Source organism: Gorilla gorilla, chromosome 14 (genome assembly GCF_029281585.2).
Source record: "Gorilla gorilla gorilla isolate KB3781 chromosome 14, NHGRI_mGorGor1-v2.1_pri, whole genome shotgun sequence".
Taxonomy (NCBI): domain Eukaryota; kingdom Metazoa; phylum Chordata; class Mammalia; order Primates; family Hominidae; genus Gorilla; species Gorilla gorilla.
The window spans coordinates 48,743,532-48,766,921 of record NC_073238.2 but is presented as its reverse complement, the minus strand read 5'-3'; the positions used below and the strand labels follow the sequence as shown (position 1 = coordinate 48,766,921).

Genomic DNA, 23,390 nt, shown 5'->3' with positions numbered 1-23,390 from the left:
CTAAGGCTGAATAATATTCTGTTGGTTTGTATATGCCACATTTTGTTTATACATCCTTCTGTGTATGCACATGGGTTACTTTCATCTTTTGACTATTGTGAATAATGCTGCTGTGAATATTTGTGTAAAAATACCTGTTTGAGTTCCTGCTTTTAATTCTTTTGGTTATATACTCAGAAGCAGAATTGCTGGATCCTATGGTAATTCACTGTTGAAGTTTTTCAGGGACTGCCATACTGTCTTCTGAAGTGGCTGCACCATTTTGCATTCCCACTAGCCATGCACAAGGATTCTGATATCTTTACATCCTTGCCAATGTTTATTTTCTCTGTGTGTGCATGTGATAGTAACCATCCAATCAGGTATAAAGTGGCATCTCATTGTGGTGATAGGCATTTCCCTAATTGTATTAGTTCATTTTCACACTGCTATAAAGACTGAGTAATTTATAAAGAAAAGAGGTTTAATTAACTCACAGTTCTGCATGGCTGGGGAGGCCTCAGGAAACTTACAATTATGACAGAAGGCAAAGAGGAAGCAAGGCATGTCTTACATAGTGGCAGGAGATAAGGGGGAAGTGCTACACACTTTTAAACCATCAGGTCTCGTGATAACTCACTCACTATCATGAGAACAGCATGGGGAAAACCTCTCCCATGATGCAATCACCTCCCACCAGGTTCCTCCCTTGACACATGGGGATTACAATTTGAGATGAGATTTGGGTAGGGACACAGGACCAAACCATATCACTAATTATTAGTGATGTTGAACATTTTTTCATGTGCTTATTGGACATTTGTATGTCTTCTATAGAGAAATTTCCATTCAAGTCCTTTGTCCATGTTTTTAACTTGGTTGCTTATTTTTTGCTGTTGAGTTTTAGGAGTCCTTTTCATATTTTGGATATTAACCCTTTATCAGATATATTGCTTGCAAATATTTTCTTCTATCCTGTGAATCACCTTTTTGGTCTGTTGACAGTGTTTTTTGATACAGTGAACAAATGCTCACCGTAATAATTTATCTATTTAAGATAAACAAAAATTTTACCATTTTAACCATTTTTAAGCATACAGTTCAGTCGCATTAAGTACATTCATATTGCTGTGCCACTGTCAGCACTATTCATCCCAGGACTTTTTCATCTTCCAGAATTGAAACTCAGTATCCATTAAACATTAACTCCCCACTTTCCCATCCTTCAGGCCTGGCAGCCACCAATCTACTTTGTCTCTATAATTTTAAATAGAGAAATTATTGGTTGCCTGCACTTGTGGTGTGACATCCAAGAAATAATTGCCAAAGCGAATGTTGTGAAGGTTTTCCCCTATTTTTCTTCTAACAGTTTTATAGTTTTTGCTTGAACATTTAGGTCTTTGAGCCATTTTCCTTTGTAGGCATAATCAGAGGACCCTAGATCACTGGCATTTCCCTTTTGTCATTATGACCACATTCGTCATTTGTATTCAAAGGCATAAAAGAGAGAAAGCATTGTCCACGCTCCTATGATCACTAAGATATTTGAGAATTCCAAAGGTTTGCAAAAACTTAACAAATGTCTTTCAATTCTCCAATTATCTCCCAAGGCATCCCAGACGGTTTTTAGGGGGCTGTTAGCTTATTTCAGAAAGTTTGAACTTTGATGTGATCTAGCTGATACTTTAAAAGTTTTTGGAGGGCTGGGCGCAGTGGCTCACGCCTGTAATCCCAGGACTTTGGGAGGCCTAGGTGGGTGGATCACGAGGTCAGATTGAGACCATCCTGGCTAACACGGTGAAACCCCGTCTCTGCTAAAAATACAAAAAATTAGCCGTGCGTGGTTGGCAGGCGCCTGTAATCCCAGCTACTCGGGAGGCTGAGGCAGGAGAATGGCATGAACATGGGAGGTGGCGCTTGCAGTGAGCCGAGATCGCACCACTGTACTCTCCAGCCTGGGTGATACAGCAAGACTCCGTCTCGAAAAAAAAAAGTTTTTGGAAAGGCTGATTAAAATAAGTATTGTTTATAAGACAGGATTCCGCTAATGTTTGTGGTATTTTAAGGGTGTTTAATGGATTTGATTTACCATGATAGTTTTAGTATTCTATCTGACACACAGTGTGTATGTGAAATCTTTGGACCCTTGTCCATATCTTTTGCCTTCCCTTTGCTAGCTCTAGGTTTGTTTTCAGGATGGAGATATTCTCATCTTCACTGTAGGTGTTTGTCACACACCTAAACATCACATAGGAATTCCTCTGTCCCCCTCTGTATATCCACCAGTAAGAAGAGTCAAACATTCTTTCATAAAACAAAGTGCTTGCTGCACAATCAGGGAAGCTCCTGATGAAACCTTTATATTGAAACATCCCCACTCTAAGGACCTGGTGGCTCTGTCACTAGAAGGAATCGCTAGAAACCCCATAGGTGAGTGAGTGAGTAGATGAGTTATGAAATTGCTGGCTTTTATGATACAATTGAGGCACTGGAAAATCTCAGGCAAGTCCAAACCAATTCAGGTTATTTGTCTTCAGATATTTGAGAAGGTCACCAGAATGGCTTTAGGGTTCATACCCTCTAGCAGTTCTGCCAGGGCTGGAGTAACATATGGTTCCTTGGGTCCATTTTCCAAGTGCTGCTGGGCCTGGGAAGGGGCAAGGTATGAAGGTACCTGTAGGAGTGGGGACATGGTATGTGGCAGGATCCAATGGTGGAAGGACTTCCTGGGCTACTGTGACTGATCCAGTGCACCATCCTACCAAACCATGTTATTCCCCTATATGTTAGATAGGGTAGGCTAAACTGCCATGACAAACAGGCACAAAATATAACAGCTTAACAGAAGAGAAGCTTTATTTTTATTTTTATTTTTTTGAGACACAGTCTCACTCTGTCACCCAGGCTGGAGTGCTGTGGCACAATCCCGGCTCACTGCAACCTCTGCCTCCCAGGTTCAAGCAATTCTCCTGCCTCAGCCTCCCAAGTAGCTGGAATTACAGGTGCACACCACCACGCTGGCTAATTTTGTGTGTGTGTATTTTTAGTAGAGATAGGGTTTCACCATGTTGGCCAGGCTGGACTTGAACTCCTGACATCAAGATCCGCCTCCCTTGGCCCCCCAAAGTGCTGGGATTACAGGTGTGAGCCACCTCATCCAGCCCTATTTTTCTTACAAACTCAGATATATGCCCAGTGAAAATGTCTCCTGTATTCCAAAATATTTTAGTGAAAATCTAGGGGTCACTTGAAATGGAATCAATAGAAGCAAATACTCCTAGAAATGGGCCAAAGTTGTTTCTTCATTCTGGGATATGGGACGAGGGTTTGGGTGTGGGAATAACAACTCAGGACTATGCATGGAAGAGAAAGTTTCACCTAATATTCCTGTTACCATTTTCTGATTTTATGTTACACTTACATACGTTAAGTTTATTTGTATAAGCTCCCACTATAGAAATAGAAATACTTCAGCTTTTCAGCCTAAAGAGCTCATTAGGATTTCAGCCTACAACATTTTCACAGACAACTCATTATTTCTCATGATTTCACACTGTTCTGTACAGCTGTGTCATGACGATGTGGGGGTAGTGAAATATTAGGGTTCAGCTGTGCCATCCATTATAAATTCCTGCTTTAGCTGCTTATTAATGCTCTCTCCAAAATGAACGAATAACCCCCTGACATTCCATTGTTTGAGAACATACTCAAAATTATTCTTTAGAGAAACTGAAAATGCTGCTCCATTATGATTTTTCCCCCTAAGAGTGGTGAGTTGGTTGAACTGAGTGCAACTGTGATACACCTGGAGTCCCAGGGGACAGTCAGCTGTGAGTTTGGATTGATAAAGAGCCTGAAATACAGGTCACTGAGTAGCCCTTCTGTGGCCTACATTTAGGTTTTGACTGAGATCTTCCTAGTTCCAGAGGCAGAATGGGGAAGTTATGCTGCTTATAACATGGGACATGGGAATTAGAAGTGTTGTTTGTTTGTTTGTTTTTGGCTGCTGAGCAACTATCCCTTCCATCTTCTCTCATGTCCTAGGACTGACTGGCCTGCATGATCTTGAGCAAATCTCTGAAACTCAGTTTCCTCCCAGGTAAATGAGCTAATCCTGTCTATCTCAGAATTATTTTGAGGATTAACTAAAATAGTCCTCTACAAGCCTTCACATTATGCCCAGAAGATACCAAGCACTCAATAAAAGTTTATTGGTTAATTATTATCATTGTTTGAAACTTGGGTAAATTGGAGTAGCTGGGAAAACAGATATTAAGATGTGAAAATCAAATGAATTTAAAGGGAAAAATTAAAAACAGAAATACTAATATTATCATTAAATAGCATTTTCAGAAGAGATGGAATTATGCCTTCACAAAATAGGTGACTGGCAGACAAGAAGATCTGCCTGGATCGCTCACATGGTCTTGACATGGAGCCTGAAAATGCCACCACTGTAGCCATTAGTAGGCTGTAAGTGGGAAGTATTGCTTGAAACCAAAAGGCCCATTTTAGGAAGCATGAGGGAAGAAAGAATATTGTCCTGACCCACTGAAAAATCCAGGGATCATCTGGACCATGAAAGTTCTGAGTGCCTTTGAAGGGAAATCTTGAGGGTGATGTTGAATAGAGAGTGGAGTTTGTTGCTGAAGGGTCTTGATGTTTCCTTTCCCTTAAATAGGGCCACATAACTCCTGCTATTAAAAGTGTCACCTTCTCTGGGGGAAGATGTACAACCTGTAGCAGCCATGTAGTGCCTTCCCTGAACCTGCCTGCTTTATGATACTCTAAGCCTGCCTGCCTTATTGGTCAATATCTGTCAGTGGAGAACTTTGTCATCTTTGGGGTCCAAATGATATTGAGCCATCAATGAGTGAGACCATCCTAGACCATCCAGCCCAAGTCAAGCTACTACAGATTAGAAAAGCCCAGTCAATCTATAGATTCATGAGGAATCACAAATAATTGTGGATTTAAGCTACTACATTTTGTGGTGGTTTGTTACACAGTAGAAGGTAACTGATATAGAATCCAACTTCTCTTTACTACTGTTGCAGAATTATACACTAGCTTTATCTGAGCTGGGATGTAATGCTCCAGAAGCCACAACTATGATGATATGCTAACTCCTAAGAGCCAGAGGTAACCTGTGTTCATGATTGGAGTGAACTCCTTGAAGATTGTTTATCATAGACCCCAAAGCCGGAGCCAGAGCTGGGACCTATGTGCTGAACAGCTGCATTCAGGAGAGGTCTCTGAGTCTCCATCAATAGAATGAAGGTTGAGAGAGAACTCTCCTGTTCCTCAAAGAGTACATGGGCTGGGACTTAGGCAACTGCAGACAAAGATAGTGGTACTCACAGCAGAATTGTCCAATGGGAAGGCTGGACTTTACAGGGCACAGGTTAAGCCTGAAGGTATGAATTTAGGGGTGACTAGAACAAAGTAAAACAGTTTACCTTTGTGAATGGAAGGTTTTCTGATGAGCCAAAACCATGAAAGAAAGATCAAAGAGCTCAAGGTTTATGGAGCGACTATGAAATCCTTGGATAAAGAATGAAAAGGTGATTAAAAGGCCCTTAGGCTATGGGTTCCTTGAGGAAAAGGTTCATCTCTTACTCAGTTTTGTATCTCCAATTCCTCCACCTTGTATTAACATACAGTAACTTTTCAGTTTGAATGGACATAAGCAAAGAATGAGACGAAAATTTGAAAAGAACAAAGGGAATGCATTATGTCAGAAGTCAAGACAAGAAAAGGGTCTCCATACTCTTAAAATAATAAGAACTAACGTTTTATTGAATGTGTGCATGGCCTTGTGCTTTACTAACCTCTTCTTAAGGATTATTTAATACTCATAACAAACATAGGAAACAGATAATATTCTTACTCCTATTTATAAATGAGGAACTGAGGCATGGGCAGTTCAAGGAAATTGCCACAGTCCTCACAGTGGCTCTGGGAGTAAATTTCGGATTTTACATGATCAGTTCATTGTTCAATCTCCCAGGATTGGGGTGGCCAATACTGTCAAAATCAGCAGGTAGTGTCAGGAGAATGAGCAGCTGGAAGAGATTATTAAATCTGGTCAGAAAAGATTATGAGTTATATTGGGGACAAAGTGGGGGAAGCATGAGTGTTGGAAATTTAGTAGTAGAAGCAGAAATCAGGTCACAAGGAATTAGTAGTCAGGAAATGTAAGCAGCAAGTTTAAGCTGTGAGTTCAGAGTCAGGTGGTAAGCAGGAGGTCAGAATTTAAATATGAGTTGGATTAAGTGGTGATATTTAAAGAATTGTTAGTTATTTTGAGACTATTTGATTATGTCTCTTTGGAAAATGGACCACAGTGATGAAGTCAGCAAGAGACAGGAGAGTAAACAGGCGGGTGGTGGAAGGGTGGGAAATTTCAGAAGTGCTGTCAAGAGGAGTGAGATCGGGAGCTGGTGGAGATGATACAGTAGGATTGTCCAGCATAGGTTAGCATCAAAGAATGACTGAAAAGGACCAACATCTCAAGAGTGAAGTCTGCTGTGTTGTATACCTTCTCCCAAATGCAGATCATCACAGACCAGGAACAATACAAAGAGATGGTCATAAAGTGATTGGTCTTGTCTTTTCTACTCCAGTTGTGCCCTTGTTAGCCCTAAAACACAACAAGGACCCTCCTGCCCCAGGGGTCTGCACATGTTGTTTCTTTAACATTCTCTGTCTGTGTGTCTTTTCCTTCCCAGATAGCATCATGGCTTGGCCTCATTTAACTCAAATGTCACTTCCTCTCAGAGGATTTCTCTAGCCACCCTACCTAAAAACCACATTCCTCTTATGAGGTCTTATTTTTCCCCAAATTGTTTATCACCATCTATCATACATTTATTGATTTACTTTGTAAACATTTGTCTCCATCTCATGGGATGTCACTCTCCATGAAAGTTGGGACATGGCTGTTTTTAATGTTCTATCTTGTTAACAGTACTTCATAATGGTGTTCAGTAAGCATTTGTTAAATGAATGAATACATCCAGCTAGAGATTTGCTGAGTGAGTTGTGAGAAAGGTGGGAATGGCTCATAAGTATAACCATAACTAAACCAAATAATATCATGTTGTGCTCTCTGTTTTCCAAGGTGCTTTCAAAGAGGGATGGTTAGATGGTCAATAATCTTTGAGAGGGGATTTGGGGGAGTTTGATAGTTGAGGGCACCCTGGGTAGTTGTGGTTTAGATAGTGGTACAAATAAGAAAGTAAGATTAGGATTTCTGAGATAGTCATTCAATGTTATTGAAACAAATGGAGTTGAGAGTTGGAAGCTGATAACAGGTTTATTGAGAATAACCATCATAACAGAGCAGAGGAGAGTAGTAGTCTTTCTGCTAAAAACAGCATCATAGTCCAGCATTCCCAACATCATCTTTCTCAGCATCTTATGAAAATGTTTTATAAAACAAAGGAAAAGACAAAAAGCTCATAATAGCACTGGAAATTAACAAAAGCAGCCAACCACTCGCAAAGTTCTTAGAGTTTCCATGACCTATAGTATTGATGAAGTTGGATTGCAAGTTACAGCTAATGGTCTATTCACACATCACTGTCTGATAAAAAAAAAAAACTGCAACTTGCTTCTTCCCGTCTCCCCTCCCATAAGTGTAGGGACACAGGATATCTTTGCAGCAAGAAGCAAAACCAAGCAGTCACCCTTATGCTAAAGGGCTACTGCCTTCATCAAGCAACCTGAGTCCCTGTATCAGCTCCCCACAACACTGGACCAGAGGCTCTATCACCCTTTTCCACCTAGTTTCCTCTGTCTTTATTCATTAGTACGCATTTAGGCTGAGGGACCTGAAAGTGAGTGCATTATGTCCCTTTATATGAAATGTCCCATGGTCTTCTATGGATTTAATCATGAAACAATTACAGACAGCATCAGGTGAGAAGTAGAAGTTGTTATGCCCAGACATCTATGATTAGAAAAACTTCCTATAAATTCTGATGCCACCACTTCCTAACTGCACAAGCTAGGACAGATCATGTAACCTCTCTGCTTTATTATCTTTAAAATTGGAATAATGGCAGTACATTTTTAAGGCTAATTTAAGAATAAATAAGATAATACATGTAAAGCATTTTGTAGAGGACTAGGCATGGTATAGGTTTAATAAATGTTAGCATACACTCATGAATGTAAAGAAATATTCCTGGGAACATAAGTTTTCCTTTTCCATAGCTAGGAAACTTGGCATGGAAATAGATGAAGATGTATTTAATCTATGTGAGCTACAGCAAGGAGGAAGAATTGGTTCAGTATTGTGATCACTGGCCTATGATTTCGGGGTCTCAAAGGAAGATTTTTGCCTGAACCCAAATGGAAAGTGAAAAAGGCCAAAGAGGTCAAGAAGGGAGTAAAGAAATGGATTTAGAAGCAGCTGATCACCTTGTCTATACATGGCTTTGGAAAGCTCTGCCAAGGGTCTAGTAACATACAAAATTAATACGGAGGCTACTAGAATATTTGAGATGGAAACATTATCTTGAAAACTCACATTAAAGGCATAATGTTAAAATTAAAAGAAAATGAGAAAATATCTACTTTGGTTTCTCACCAAGCCACAGGAAAACATGACCCTCATGAAACTAGAGCCCATGTTTACAAGAAACCATCTAGATGAGATGAAATGACAGGTACACCAGATTCAGGAAGAGGTTCCTGAATGCCAGGCCAGATTTGACGGGTAGGCATAATTAGTATTTCAGCCACAGAGCAGGAGTTGATGGAGGTCCAATAAGGGCTAAGTAAACCTGTCCAAAGAAGTCAGCCTGGATAGGCTGGGCAAAATGGTAGACTCTAGGACCAAGAGCTTGGACAGAACACAGGGGAGAGCATCAACTGAGGCGCTGGATGCTGATGTTTCCCAAGGCACTCAATTGAAGCCCATCTGAACTCACCCACAGTCTAAGAAGCCTGTAAGGTTCTGAGCTGATTCAGAGGAGGACTGAAGTGCAGAGTGAGATCAAAAGTAAAGAATATAAGGAGCTTAAGAAGTGTAAACATAGAATTATAACCAAATCCATTTTAGATACAGCCAAAAGTCAATTCTTAGCTCTGCCATTACCCAGCTATACCCTTTGGAGAAATCACATACACTTTCTGATTCTCAGTTTCCTCATGTGTCAAATGGAGCTTAGAGTTCAGTGGAATCCCTCATGTCTGACACAAGCAGGGCCACTAGTTGGTTAGTCAATCAGAAAACCAGTTCAAGTGGGAACAAGCAATAGTATGTATTATACTCGAAATCCTTTCTTAAGCACATAAAATGTGTTTATTATCCAATATTTTCATGCAAGATTAAGGACTTTTCTTGAAATGTGGCCCACTGCTTAGCGTCCTTCCTTTTTTATGTTTTCAAAACCAATATCCTTGATGAATTGCCAAAGTTTTCTTATTTTTCTTCTTGTTTTTAAATGGACTGAAATAAGTTTAAGCACAGAATCCTGCTAGACCTTTATTCCCACTTCCATTGTCTTCATACCTGTTCTTTTATAGTTGTCTAGATCATGGCTAATTTGATTACAGTTTTTTTTTTAATTTTAGTGACTCGCCTTTAAAATGAGTCCTTCCAGATTATTCAATTTAGTTTTCATAGAAATGACAGCTTTCTTTATTTTTCACTCTATTTCATTGACACAGTCATTACTACTCTATTAAATTATGTAATTATAATTGCAACTGGTTTGTGAGGAAATGCAACTGGTGTTTGGTAAGCAAAGACCTCAAATAGAGAGAGCAAAAACTGGTGAACATTCAAGAAAACAGCCCTCCTGCTGGCTAGGAACATCCAAACACATACAAAGAGAATGGAGAATATCAGTCATTTCAGTAAGTCTATTCATGTGAAAATATGTTAAGAATCCTCCCAAGGAACCTCATAAAATTGTCATGAGAATTGAAGGAAAAGGAAAAGTTGAAGGCTTGTCAAATGGCTCAAACTTCGTAGAAGTTGCTTTCTTTTCTTTTTTTTTCCTTTCTTCTTCTTCTTCTTTTTTTGTTTTTTTGTTTTGCTTTTTGTTGTTGTTGTTGTGTTTTGGAAAGACCAGATCTGGCTCTGTCACCCAGGCTGGAGTGCAGTGGTGTGATCTCAGCTCACTACAACCTCTGTCTCCCAGATTCAAGCGATTTTCACACGTCAGCCTCACAGGTAGCTGGGACTCTAGGCATGCGCCACCGTGCCCAGTTAATTTTTGTAGAAACAGGGTTTCACCATGTTGGCCAGGCTGGTTTTGAACTCCTGACCTCAAGTGATTTGCCCCAGTCTCCCAAAATGCTGAGATTACAGGTGTGAGCCACCGCACCCAGCCAGAAGTTAATTTCTTTCTTTGCCTTCGGAAGCCTCCCAGGCTAGCACAGTGCCTTGCAGAATGATGACCCCTGTCTAAGGATGTCATCTTGATAATACTCAAGGCTGTGATTTAAATGTTCAGTTCCTTTGTGGATCCTACCTTATTGCTTTAAGGCTGACCTTTCCCAAGTCAATTTCCCTCACAGGTCTGGACAGTCAGTCTTTTCCTCCCATGCCCAGGACCATCTTGTTCAAGCTTGACACCCATGACTTTGGCAATGCACAGCTTTCTGTGCAAGATAAACTGGGGGAGCACTAACATCAGGCTTCCAGATAAAATTGCTGGGTAGTTTGCTCTTTTGAAGCCAATGGCATTTGGAGCTCTGGATGATTTTATTCCAGGACTATGGAGATATTTATAGCTGATCTTGATGTTCTATTATATTGTACAGAATTTTCAAAATGTCAAATAGGATGAAATGTCCACCCATGTGTGGAGTGTGCAAAGATAACATTGGGGAGAAGTCATTCTCTTCATTTGTAATTTACTTTGATTTAAAGATCACTTTCATACTGGTACAACAAAAGACAAAACTGTGAGGTAGGCAAGTGTATTCCCTTTTCTAATGAGTCTAGTTTTTTTTTCTGGCTCAGCAGAATATGAACTGCACACAATCCTGAATGCTACCTTGTATTCTTCTAGGGAACCTCCTCTCTGATACATTTATGTCTGAACAGAGGGAAGAAATATTGAGAGCCGCATGCAACTGCCCACCACACGTCTAGGTGTTTAGAGAAAGGGTAGTTTCGTTCCACCAATCAAGTGAATTGTATTGGAGAATTGGTGTTATTAGGCCAGAAAACTTACTTTTTTCAGTGTCTGTTTTTTTCCCCCCCTTCTTATTTTGTCACCATCCCTTCCTGGTTATATATTTGACGACTTCTGTTTCTCTGGTTCTTTGTGCAAGAGGTCTGGCTATGCCACAAAGGGCCTAATACTCTGTGTGAGGCCTTTCCAATTGCCTACCAAAGCCATAGAGAGAATCATTACGCATAGCAAAGGAGCAGCCTGTGCCTGTTCTTCCTCTTCTACGCGGTCAACAGGAGCTGGAAACAAGCTCAGAGGTGGTCACCAACTCTTCTGGAGTGAGAGATAACCTCTTCCATCTAGAGTCTCTTGGGATGTGCTCGAACATGAATAAAGAATAGAGGAGTTTCTCACAAATGTGTGGCCTGCATGTTTGTGAGCAGAAGAATGTGGTATGTCTCCACTCGGGGATTAAACAAGCCCTCAATGCAGGAGACTTCAGAGATTTTTATGGAAAAAGCAATAACGTATCTGAGAGGGGTAAGGGAAGAAGAGGAAATAGGCCATCCAGGCCCCAAATGCAAACTGCATTTCTGACATCATTTGCATGCATTTGGCTCGGGTCAAACTATGGAACCCGGGAGGCTGAGGCCACACATTGAATCCCCCATTCTTTCCATAGATCTGACTGTAAGCTCACAGAATGAAGCTACTAGTCATAGGATGAAACTCTTGGAGTAACACACACCACCACATACAATCTCTATTTAAAACATAGAAACAAAACACCTGATAGTTTAAAGAGTGTGGCTTCTGAGTAAGAAAACAGAGTCTTCTGAGTAATCCTTACCTTCATGAGGAGAAACTCATCATGTTTGGCCCAAGTTTATCTTTTTTTCTGATGGTATGACATAGCTCTTGGGAACTATATTATCTTGACTCAAACAGAACAATTTTAATGATGAAACCAAGCCATTATCGAGGATTGCCTAGAAAGAAATAGAATTTTTATGGATCTGGAAAATAACTATTATGGTCTCTGCTTTATGTGGCATGATTGTCTTCTCTCTAGACTTTTCCCAAAAAAGGCCACCTTTTATTTCAAAGCACTTCAGGAAGTTATGGATATGTATCATTTTCTGAAGTCCATGGGAAAAAAAAGCCACACAGGAACAAATTTGATGACCTCAGAATGGTCTGGGTTCAAAATTGATTAACTGCTTATGTCAGTAAGCTTACCTTTGTTCTCTTTTACCATTAGTTAAAAAACAGATTTATAGCTGTCATAATGGCATAGTTCTGTACTGCACGCCTATCTACTATGTTGAATTAGAAATTTGAAGTGTAAGATTATGATGTTTTAGATCACAGAAGCAGCCAGGTAACCACAATTCTAACTTCTTTGAGAAGAATTGGCAGAAGGGACCTTTGCACTGCAGATTTCCCAGTATGAACTCTAAGTTACACCAAAAATTTCCAGTCCCATTTGTAACAAATCATGTAGCCTATGTGGGACATGTCTAATTTTGGATGACCTAAAACTGCTAGATGGTTAATACTTCTGTGCTCAACCTACTATCCTAAAGCAGGGATTCTTTTATTTCGAAAGGTTATTTTTAAATTAGTCTTTGGAACTGTGAGATTTGCAGTTTTTGAGTTTGTAGTTTCTAAGTGACTGATTATGGGGTTTTTTTAGATACTTTTCCTGAAATAAGATGTAACTAGGGGACAGCTGGGACCTGGTCATAATCTCACCTTCTAACCGCAACAGGAAGGGCTGACCATATTAATATCTTCCTTGTTTAATAACACGTTGAAACTTTAAGCCTCTTTGGTATCTTTATTATTGTGTTTATTATAATAAACCTTAAATATGGAGTTAACAGATGTCCTATGATCACAGCTTTAAACTATTGCCCTGGCATCCTGTTTAGTACTCATTATGAATTTACTATTTTTAAATAAACTATTATAATTTACAGTTACATTAAAATAAAACTGGATGGGTTAGATAGACCCTTACTTTGTTTTTCCAGCTAGTCTCATCTTTCGGTGTGTAAGCTGTATGTGCAGTAAACACAGTTCTCACTTTAACTTGTGGCCAAATGTGAAACAAGATCCATGATACCCTGTTGTTTTCCACCCTTGCCAGATGCACTCAGCTAGCTCCTCCACTTTGTAGTCAGCCAGCAGGGCACTTATCAATAAAATGAAGGGTACTTGGTCATTGGTAATTGCTTGGATAGTGGTAGGAGAAGCAAGTTGTGTTGTGGCCTGTGCAATGCCCTGTGAAAAGCACTGAAGCCAGCAGACTATGAGTTGGTAGAGTCAGTGGAAATCAACTGGAAACAAGGAAAATTATAATTTAGATGTCCATAAAATATGTCTTGGAAATAGAGGTTGAGAAGTTCTGCAGTCAAGTGTATCATCAGCCATCTGAAAACACTTGCTTAGTGGTTTTGTCCATAATTTTAAGGTGTAATCCTATTATTGCTTCTCATTATTTGGTAATGATTTTTCACTAAAGCCCTTTTGACAACAAAGAGCTAAAAATATTGAAAGTACACATTTAGTTAAAATCAAGGACTGATTTTCTATTTCCCAAGAAAGTTGATAATAAATGTGCGACTTGCACAGATTCGTTATGAAATCTTTACCATCCATTGTCGGTGCCAACATGTTATCACTAATCACATGAAAAACAGAAGATACGAAGTTGCTAAAGAAGCAAGAATATATACTTCAAAAATTGCTAACTATTAAAAAATGCCCATGGATGCAATTTAACAGGAGCAGTAGCAGGAAGTGTGCTAAATTTTCGTTACATAACTTTCATTTAGATCAAACGATTGTTCCTATAAATTTATTCTACACATTTTAGATTCTGTGGTTTCCTGCAAATGTATGAAAAGTGAAAGACAGCTGTTAGTAAGTTGGCCCTATCATTGAAAGAACAACTTGGCAAACAATTGAAGAATGCCAGTTTTTTATTAGTGTTTTCAGGGCGATTCTAACAGAAAATCAGTCAAATTACTTCCAATAATAGCTTAATATTTTCAACCAATTTATGAAATCAAAATACAGCTTTAAGTGCTCATTCAGAGACAATACACCTGCCATTACTGCAAATTTTATTGTAAACTTACTTTAATTTTGTTTGTTTTTTATTTACTTTGAAACAGGGCCTCACTCTGTCACGCAAGCTGGAGTACAGTGGTATAATTATAACTCACTGCAGCCTAGAATTCTTGGGCCAAAGTGATCCTCCTGCCTTAGCTTTCCAAGCAGCTGGGACTACAGGTGCATGCCAACACACTCAGCTACTTCTTAAACTTTTTTTTGTAGAGACAAGGTCTCACGATGTGGCCCAGGCTGGTCTCAAACTCCTGGGCTGAAGTGATCCTCCTGCCTTGGCCTCCCAAAGTGTTGGGATCATAGGAGTGAGGCCACCACTCCTGTTTTATTTTTATTTTTATTTTTATTTTTAAACTTACTTTGAAAATCCAATATTTAAGATAAAATTATTCTGATATAAATTTTAGTGGAATATAGTATCATGGTAAAAAAGTTCTGCCTAGTTCTGTCAAGCTGAATCATATTTGGAACTGGCTGTAATGCACACAGTACACTGATATCTGCAACTCACAGATATCAATCTGAACATCTTTGATTCTCTAGTGATTGAAGTAGAAATCAAGAGTTGTTGAGGTTTACAAATATGTCTTATATTTATGGGTTGAGTAAATGAATTACCTCATATTTGTGAAGAAGCTAATGTTGAATTTTGAAAGAGAAATACTTCATCGTGACAGTACATGTTTGTTTTATGGCCCAGCACTAGTTTGATTTTAGAAACGCCGGATTTGAAGAGCTACTTTGTAAAATTCTTACAATCTTAGTGTCCCACAAAAAAGTGAACTTTTTTTTGGTAAACAAGTTCAGTAAATTTTGATTGCCTATTGTTTAAAATTACTTGGAAATCTTTCATCAAATTATTCAATGTATCAACTACTACAAAACTTTGTCTTTCAAAGTCAATTGCAATTGTTAAAAATGTATCACGAATGAGAGGACATTAAAATTTATTACTATAGGAGCAGGGGAAGAGCTGCACAAATTAAAAACTGAGAGATTGAAAGGTTAAAGTTTTAATTTGCAAAACCAACAATGGCTATTTGAGTTTATTGACTTCTGGGAAGAATTTTTGTCAGTATCACTACTTTTAATGGAATGAATTTCTATTATTGCCCACAATGGAATTAAATTAAGAATGATTATAATTTTCAGCATTTCTGTCTGATGAAACATTCAAAAGAATCAAGTTTTGTCTTATAAAATATTTGCCAAAGAAAAGTTCTTTGAGTGGAGAAAAACGAATGTGTAAAAATACTTGCACTAAATAATTACACATTTCGAGGTTTACAAAAAAGAATTGAAATTGTGTTCCATCAGTAGACTTTGCTGTAAGCTTACCAGATGCTTCAGCATTTATGGATCTTTTATTTTTTTGGTTAAATTCCTAGTAGCTAAAACAGAGAAAATCTAATTCAGAAATGGAGGTTTTATGTCCATCATCCTTATCAATCCTTTCTTTCTCTCTGGAAGGTTTTTTAATTTTGTCTTTGTCTTCGATATTCTTTTTTTTTAATATATTTTTATTATACTTAAGTTCTAGGGTACATGTTCACAACGTGCAGGTTTTTTACATATGTATACATATGCCATGTTGGTGTATATCTCCTAATGCTATCACTCCCTCCTCCCCCAACCCCACAACAGGCCAGGGCCTGTCTTTGATATTCTTAAACTTCACCATAATCTGTTTGTGTGCTGTTTTTTTCATACTGGAACTATATAAACCCTTTCAACCTGAGGTTTTTAATCTTCTTTTAATTCTAGAAATTTATTTTCATTGTTTCTTCAAATATTTCCTCCTCTTCATTTTCATTTCCCCGTCCTTTAAAGCCTTCTATCTTTTGGATGTTGGCCTTCTGTTTCAATCTTCCATATATTTTAGCTTTTTAAAATATTTTACATCAGCTTAGTCTTTTCTCGTGATTTCTGAGATAGTATTGTCTTTCTGAATAATATATTCTTATTTTCACAGGATTTATATGACTACTTAACCCATCTATTGTATTCTTTATTTCAACTATGATTTGGTTCACATTTAATGTTTTCTCTTAACCTTTATTTTATGTGGCTATAAAGATGACCAATATGTAGTATTTTTTCTAAAAGACTGTGGGATATTGTGATATAAAAAGAAATGTATATTTGGTCTCTGCCCCTGGTTTCTGGCACAGAGCTTCTAAAACCTTTGTAATTTTCTGAGCTATAAGGATGCTAAGCACTTTTTTCTCCCTTATATTTGATCTTTGACCATGGTTCCTGATACAGATCCTAATCCCTTGGAATTTCCTGGGTGATAGAAATGTCTTTTTATGAATGTGGCAATTCTTGATGGGATCCTGGATGGGGACTGATCACTAGAAAGAACACACCATGATGAGAAGCTTTGAACCTTCAGCCCCCTCCCCTGGTCCTCCAGAAAGGGAAGAGGGACTGACAATTTAGTTAATAATTGCTCAGGCCTATATGATGAAGCCTTCATAAAGATCCCTGAACTACAGGGTTCAGATAGCTTTCAGGTTGGTGAACAAGTGGAGGATATGGGGAGGCGGTGCACCCTAAGAGGGCATGAAAGCTGTGGAACTTGCCACATCCCTGGCCCTATGCATCTCTTCTATCTGGCTGTTCATTTGTGTCCTTTTATAATAAACAAGTAAATATAAGTAAAGTGTTTTCCTGAGTCCTGAGACATTTTAGCAAATAATTGAACCCAAGACGAGTGTTGTGGGAACCTCTGGTTTATAGCTGGTGGGTCGGAAGCATAGGTAGAACAATCTGGGATTTGCAATTGACATCTGAAGTAGCGGGCAGTCTTGTGGGACTGAGCTCTTAACCTGGTGGGGCCTGCACTAATTCTAGTTAGTGTCGGGATTTAGGATGCTCTGCTGGTGTTGGAGAATTGATTAGTGTGAGAGGAGAAAAAAACTCACACATGTGGTCACAGCAGTGCTCTGTGTTTTTTATGGAATACTACTCAGCCACAAAAAGGCACGAGATAATAATGTCTTTTGCAGCAACTTGAATGGAGCTGGAGGCCATTATTCTAAGTGAAGTAACTCAGTAATGGAAAACCAAATATCAAATATCATATGTTTTCACTTATAAGTGTGGGTTGGGGGCTAAGCTATGAGGATGCAAAGGCGTAAGAATGATCTAATGTACTCTGGGAACTCGGGGTGGGGTGGATGGTTAGGAGGGAGTGAGGGATAAAAGACTACATATTGGGTGCAGTGTATGCTGCTTGGCTGATGGGTTGACTAAAATCTCAGAAACCACCAGTAAAGAACTTATCCATGTAACCAAAACCACTTGTACCCCAAACAAATTGAAATAAAAAAAGAAGTGTTCTGTGTTGAGAGAATAGTATATGAAAACAGTTTTTCCCCCTCCTATTTTACAGATTGTATTATGTAGGCAGTTTTCAGGTAACACATATAGATCTAATTTAATTCTTTAATCACTCCTTTTAAATCCATATTGTGCTATTGATCTTTGTCCCCTATTATGTTATTTAGGCTTGAGTAGAATCCTTCTTTTACTTGGATAGTGGGTTGAGTTATCTGCCCCAAAAGATGTCTTCAAGTCCTAGTGCCTGGCACCAGTGAATGTGACCTGATGTGGAAATAGCGTCTTTGCAGGTATAATCAAGTTAGGATCATACTGGATTAGTGTGGCCCCTAAGTTTAATAGCTGGTGTTTCTATAAGAGAAAGAAGAGGGCTATTTGGATACAGAGACACAGGGGCGACATAAAGAAAGAAGGCCATGGGAAGACTAAGTCAGAGATTGGAGTGATGCATTTATATGCCAAGCAATGTCAGCAGTTTCCAGGAGCTACCCAAAAGAGGCAAGGAAGCATTCTTCCATAGAGCCCTCAGTGGGAGCATGGCTTGACAATACCTTGATTATGACTTTGAGCTTCCAGAACCCAGAAATAATACAATTTTGTTGTTTTAAGCAACTCAATTTGATTTGTTATGGCAGCCTTAGGAAACATACACTGTGGAAGGAGTTTTTAATAGTCAAAAACCATTCCAAGCAATATACAGATTGTGAGTTTCAGCAAGTTTGCATATAACAGAACTCCCTCAGGTTTTGTTCAGTTTTTTATTTCTCTGTGGAGAGAAACTTCATTACTTACTTAAATCTCATCAAAATACAGGCTTTGGTTTTTTATTAAACTGCCTTGCACACCTCCAATTTTTTCCATGTTAATTTTTTGTTTTGTTTTGTTTTTAGTGTTCTCTTGTCTTTCGTCATTTTTCTGGCACTTCATCCAAAGGAAAAAGTAGAAAATTGTGAGCACTTTGGGTCAGAATATGGACAGTGGGAAAAACTGGCCTCTGAGTGTCTGACTTATGTGCACAGTGCCCGTCACAGATAGGGTGGTAAAAAAGGGAAAAACAAACAAACAAAAATAGTCATTGAATTGAATTTCAAGCTAGTAGGGTGTCTGTATACTCACAAGAGTATAAAACTATATTAAAACTACATGATATTGTCTTTTTGTAATTACCAGGGGGTGATTTTCTTTGTTCCAACTGAAGTCTGTAATAGAACTTTGTGTTCTTCATAACATGTACCACATGGCCCCTTAGCAGTCCACAGATAGGATTAGATACAAGTTTGTTTTTGCTGCAGTAGTTAGTCACACAATCATCATCATTAATAATAGTACTTTCATCATCACTTTAATAATTTTATAATTTGTTAATGTTTTTACACATATATTATTAACCCTGTGGATTATTTATCATATTTGATGTAATATACCTCTCATCTGGTGTGGAAACCAAGACTCAAAAATATTTAGAAACTTAATTCACAGAGTCCACATTCAAGGACCTTTACAACAAAGTACTTCAACAAAATGTTAAGAACTGTGAGAGATACCAAGAGAGTCATGGGTGTCTTTTTGCCATATTTCTGGTATATATCATATGCTATTGTTAATGTAGAATAGATTTTATTTTTCGCGGTCAAAAAATCTGTCCTCTTTGTTTTGCGTTATAGAAAAAAATGTACTACTGCCAGTGGACTAACTGGGAGAACTCAGATTGGGTGATGAGGTGGAGCACTTTTTGCAGAAAATAAATAATCTGCTCAAATTTCTCTGGCAGGTTAGCTAAAATGAAATAATCACTTTGGCAGTGATGGACAAAAAAAAAAAAGAAACTTAAAAGAGACCTAAAAGAGGTCTTATTTATAGTGACATTATTGATAATGTAGATAAGCTGCATTTGTAAGTTTAAAGAAATTGAAGAGATAGAAAACTATAGTGGGAAGAAATGTTGGGTCAGTCCTTATTTTGAAAAATGCTTCCCAGAAATATGCTCATATCATTCACCCATTGACAATCATCATTTGTTGGACATCAATTGCTTGTACTACATTAGCTTATGACATGAATTTGAAATACTTTATTACACCCTAGAAATTATTATTGTTACACCCTAGAATTTGAAATACTTTATTACACCCTAGAAATTATTATTACACCTGGAAATAATGGAAAATCAATAAATTGGTTTTCCATTTGAATTTTGTATAGATTAAAAGTACTTGCATGCTTCTAATTTTTAAAATTTTCTGTTACAAATAATTTTCTTATGCTAAAAACAGCACCTACATCCTTGCTATCAGTTGCTTTCTTTTTTAGTGACAACTAGAGCAGTAAAGAGATAAAATAATAAAAATGGTATCAATACAATATGAACTGATACAGTGAAAATGCACATGATAAGATGAACTGAGTGAGAGGAGTATCAAACAATAGCTTATTTTTTGTGGCTACAACCTACCTTGCATTCCAGTAGCCAAGAATTTGCCCTTTGGACTACTTGTATTTTTGCCCGTTATGTATAATTTTTCATATATCTAAATTTTTACCATATTCTTTATCGAATAACTTTAAATGACACTGAATTTGGTAAGGCCTACTGTGACTTTTCCTGAAGACATATATATTTGGAGCTGTGAAAGTTTAACTGAACCTTTCCTTTTATGGCATAGAGCCAGTCATATACCTGTATAGTGCTGAGATGTTAGCCAGAATTGCCATCTTGAAGTATTTTCCAGGATTATGCTATAGTGAAAAGGAAGAATAAACTCACATGAATGAGATTTTTCTATATTACACTGATGACTTCCTTAAAGGAAAAGCCCAAACTCATCTTATTCAGAATTCTGAAAAGATCAGTGTTACTATTACAACATCAAACATAACAGTGTTACTATTATATAATAACATCAAACATAACAGTGTTACTATTATATAATAACATCAAACATACTAATTTGCTAATTACAAGAAGTTTTAAAAAGAGAAAAATGCAATAAAATTTTTTTGTGAAAAATTATTGCACACGTCATTGATAAATTCAACAAAGCTATAAACAAAGTGTTTATCTTTAATCAGCATAATTTGCCAGAGAAATGGCATTATCTGATTTAAAAAATTAAATTTCTTTTCAACTTAACTACTTTTATTTAGCGGCAATTTTAGTGTACTGATTGCTTTTATTTTATTTGCATATATTGTACTGAAAACTAAGAAAATGAACCCATACTTTTTATAGGCACTGCTACCTGAATTCCTTCTAAATCACTGAGGAAAATGCAACTTAAACCATTCTCTGTCATAACCTCTTCATGGTTAAATATATAAACATTGTAAACTGGTAATAAAAATCATTTTGGGTTTGATTTAGTAAATGTAGAGGATTCTTATTCATTAAATAATGTCTTTCTGAAATTGGTAAACAAATAATATGTCATCTCTTAAAAAATACTAGAAATATTTGTTTAATAAATAATATTTATAGGTAGATGTTCCAAGTGTATTTTAAGAAGAATTTCTTTGTAAATATCACCTTATTTTTGATGATACAGAATTTTATGATTGGATTTGCATAATAAATATTTTATTATGTAAATTTATAAATAATTTATTATATGCCATGATTCTGTCTACTTTTACCTAACAGAAAAAGTGCCCTACAGATTTTATTTATTTTCCTCAATCCCACTGTCCAAACCATCCCCGAATTTCTTCAGTCGCAGACTTGCATGAGCCGTGGAGAAAGAGTCTGGATTCTGGGTTGCCGTGTCACACACAGCCCACTTGCAGGATGACAGTGGAAGAATGAGTCATGATCTCTGCAAGTGCCCATCAAGAACAGCCTGAGAGGTCTGGAAAGTGCTCACCCCAGGACCCTTCATGTCCTTATTAAAATTGTATGGCAGAAAAAATGAGTCATATGTGAAAAACAGGCTCTATAAAAAGCTTTTCTTGCCTTGGTATCAGACATAACATTTTACTTCAAGGAAGAGCAATATAATAACCTAGTGGTTAAGAGCATGGGCTTTGGGATCACATAGCTCGAAGTGCAGATCTGACACAGCCATTTAACTTTGAGCAATTTGCTTAACCTTTCTTTAGCCTTCATTTCCTTATCTGTAATAGAGCTCTGAAATAATACCAACCTCCTAGGGTTGTTCTGAAGATTAATGAGATAATGCACAAAACAACTTTAAAAATCTGGTACCATATAGTAAAAACTGATTAAGAGTGTAGGGTTATTGTTGCTCTGATATCATTATAATTCATGGAAAATATAGGAGAAATAGAATCCCTCACCTTCTATGATTAGAAACATATTATCACTGACAAGAAGCGCAATTCAATATTTCTTATGAATTATAGTACTAAAATTAAGGTACTATCTCAGTACTTTTCTCCTAGTATAGCTCCTTGATACTCATATATATGCTACTTATATAATTCATATCGTAGAGTAAAAGCAACAATTTTTATTGGAGTAATAAAAATACCACTATGCTAGAGGCTGGCAGACTTCACCGAAATATGCGGTTTGCAAATTTTCACATCAGCTCAAAGTAGTATATCTCAGAGTAAGCGATGTTCAGATGCATGGAAGTGGTTATTGGCTTCTGAACAGTGAATGTCTTGAGCATCTTGTTTCCTTAGGTTTCCATATGGTGAAGTATCTCTAAGGAGACACCTTTACCACGTATGTAGGCTTTCCCTGGTCTAAATTTCTACTGTATATGACATAGTTTAGATAACAGAGGCAGCTCTTCCCTTTATTTCTGTTTTTTATTGCATTTTAAAGAATGCTGAAGAAAATAGAGAGGCATCTGTGAAAATCTTTTAGATAATTTCTAATCACTCATTATCCCTTTTCTATTATTATTTGAGCATCTCTACGGGAGGTCATTTTGGCTAATGATTTTATGTTCTAAGATTCATCATCTCTGCTGTCAGAGTGTGATGAAAATGCCTAGAAAAGAATGTAAAATTTTTTTGAGTAATAGAGGATTTAGGGTAAAGTATCTCTATTAAATTTTGACTCTTAAAAATATAGCTCAGGCAAAAATTGATCTGTTCTTTCTGTTCAGCAATTAAGATCTCATTTTCATGAAAATAAGAAGGCTATTGGAAAGTACCATACATGGTATTACATTTTTGTATAATATGCACTATCTCAACGCATTACTATTAGGCAATTTATATTTCTTAGAAAAGCTATCTGGCCTTGTCTAATATTCATTGATGAAATTAATTTAATATAAAAGTTCTGAATTTTAAAGTCCTTTCCAGAATTATTTTTACAGAAATCATCTTCAGGACTGCTGTTCTTATATCTATCACAAGATCACATGATGTAGTTGAGAATAAGAAGCATTAGCCTTTGAGATTAAGCTGCTTGGTCAATGAGAAGGTCTTACATATTTGGAAATCTGGCTGAAAATTTCATGCAGAATTTCAACTGTTTCTGATGAGCTTCACCTGGCCCTTTTGGCCGACAATTCATCATGTCTATTACCTGCATCGTTCAAATTTCTTTTGAAGGAGAACATTGATAAACGTTTTCATAACTTAATATCCTTGTCATAGTAGTGGCAGCCAAAAATCATTGACCTGGTGAATAGAAATAAATGACTTTAGAAATATGTTCATATCTGATAAAGGCTTCAACGTTGGGCCACTGGCATTGAATAGTCTGATAATGACAGTGCTCACAGAAATATGTATGTGTATGTATATACATATGTGTGTGTACCTGTGTGTTTTCTACATAACATATATATAGACATATATATCTAAATTTCTATTGCT

The 23,390-nt window shown here is 37.4% G+C and overlaps 1 long non-coding RNA gene across 1 annotated transcript in view; it reads left to right on the top strand.

Annotated features, from left to right (window-relative positions):
- Nucleotides 1-21,499, top strand: part of LOC134756969 (uncharacterized) — a 203,561-nt gene extending 182,062 nt beyond the window's left edge. The window contains exon 3 of the long non-coding RNA XR_010130522.1: nt 21,305-21,499. This is a non-coding gene — a long non-coding RNA (uncharacterized lncRNA). The remainder of the gene's footprint in view (nt 1-21,304) is intronic.
- The last annotated feature ends 1,891 nt before the right edge of the window (nt 21,500-23,390 follow it).